The sequence below is a fragment of the Austrofundulus limnaeus genome, unplaced genomic scaffold (genome assembly GCF_001266775.1).
Source record: "Austrofundulus limnaeus strain Quisiro unplaced genomic scaffold, Austrofundulus_limnaeus-1.0 Scaffold162, whole genome shotgun sequence".
Classification (NCBI taxonomy): Eukaryota; Metazoa; Chordata; class Actinopteri; order Cyprinodontiformes; family Rivulidae; genus Austrofundulus; species Austrofundulus limnaeus.
This window is the reverse complement of record NW_013952564.1, coordinates 945,392-947,411: the sequence shown is the minus strand read 5'-3', so window position 1 is coordinate 947,411 and position 2,020 is coordinate 945,392. Positions and strand designations below refer to the sequence as shown.

Genomic DNA, 2,020 nt, shown 5'->3' with positions numbered 1-2,020 from the left:
CCCTCATCTTTTGTTGTTTCCAGACAGCGGTGAAACATATTGAAGGCAATGTGTGGAACGTCAAAACCCAGAGAGAACTCACACGTCAACACACACACACACATTGACACACAGGAGGAATTGTTCCAGGAAAGTGGCATCTGTGCAGCCGATTAGACCAGAATTCAGTGGCCCTTTGCAAACTTTTTACATATGGTGGTCATATGCTGGAATGAAAAAAAAAAGGCAAAACAAATGGAAATGGGGGTCGGATTTTGGAGAAGTGAAGATGACACACACATTTTTGCCCAAGTCTCCTCATGCCCTTCACTGATACCCTGGAAGCAGTCCACTGGCCAAACTGTTCTTATCTGCAACCTGCAGCACTGCAGGCTGCAAACGTACCTTTCCACTTTCTAAGAATTTGGAACTTCAGCATGTTCTAACATTTCTTGAATCATAAATTCTTAAAAATTTGTCTTGTTTTGAGAAAGCTTGACTAGCACAGAGGAAACAGTCCTCAGTCAGTTATTTTTGTTGGGTTTCAACTGTAAAGGCTGCTAGAACAGCTCCTATTTGAGACTGTCTGGACGTTTGGCTTTAGGAAACAAAACAAGTGGAAAGTGGGACGTTTTCCTTTTTCACCCCCTTTTTTAGATTTAAATGATTTTAATTTTTCTGTTTGAAGTCAGGATACGGCCAAGTTCTCATCATTTTTACCTTTGAAAACAGAATGGCTTTTGTTTAATGCACAAAACAAAAAGTAAAACAAATTTTTTTTCATTCTGACTTTTTTCCGCATGCAACACGAGTTTGTCAGTAAATTAATAAAAACAATTCAACAATGATTAATATGTGGTCTTTTCTCAGCCTGACCTAAAACCAATCCCTCAATAATACCATACATTTTAAAATAAGAAATACAACTTTCCTCCACTCACCTTAAATATGACAGTAAGTGGGACGTTTTCCAACGGGCTTTTAGAGGTAGAATAGGGGTTGCTTTCAGTTAGTACTATGCTATAATTAAAATACAATATGTTGCTCAGAACTTACTTCTTTACATAAAATTGAAAAAAAAAACTGTAAAATTTGAGGAATGCTCAAAAAATACTTGTTTGGAAGATTCCACACGTAAACAGGAAACAGGTGCATCATGACTGGGTAAGGAGCATCCCTGAAAGGCTCAATCATTTACAAGCAAGAATGGGAAAGAATTCCATCTAGAAAGCTTCAACGAATAGTGTCCTCAGGTCCTAAATGCTTATTGAGTGTCATTAAAAAGAAAGGTGGTGTAACACAGCAGTAAACATGACCCTGTCACAGCTTTTTTGGAATGTTTTGCAGGCATTAAATTCAAAATAAGTGAATATATGAAAAAAATGTATCCATTTGAACATTAAATAGTCTTTGTAGTGTATTCAATTGAATATAGATTGAAAAGGATTTGCAAATTTGTTGTATTCTGTTTTTATACACAACATCACAACTTCATTGGAATTGTGGTTGTGATTTTGTGTGTTTATTTGTCTGTTAGTAAAATATTTCATAAATCAGTGAACACATTTGAATTAAATTATTCACTAGTTTACACCAACACCTGATTCTTTTAAAATCATCCTCATTCAAGATGGCCATCGCAGCTAACTGACTCTAGCTAACATGACTCTAGCTAACACATTAGCTTTAACACCTTCACTTTTACACAAATCGATTTAAAGTTTGGTATGGAAGTAGCTGAGAGTCATCTCCAAAACATGCTTTAAAAATTAACAAATTGTGAAAAACTTTGTTTAAAACGTTTATATTTGTTGGAGTCAGTTCTGTTTGTAAAATATCACTTGCAGATGGATTTTCAGAATACTGGGCCTCATGCAAGAACATGTTCGTATTCTTATCCTAAATTTCTCTTACTTTTGTTCGTACAAAGGGTTCGTACGAACATGTCACGTCAAATTCAACAAACACTTCTATCTTCAGGAAAAGTGTGTAAATGAGCTGCGTAAATTACACCTGTTCTATCCAGCTGCTCGTGCACGCG

General features: G+C 35.9%; 1 protein-coding gene across 3 annotated transcripts in view; it reads left to right on the top strand.

Annotated features, from left to right (window-relative positions):
• LOC106523660 (cGMP-inhibited 3',5'-cyclic phosphodiesterase A) overlaps positions 1 to 2,020 on the top strand; it is a 110,688-nt gene that overhangs the window by 31,200 nt on the left and 77,468 nt on the right. The window lies entirely within an intron of this gene.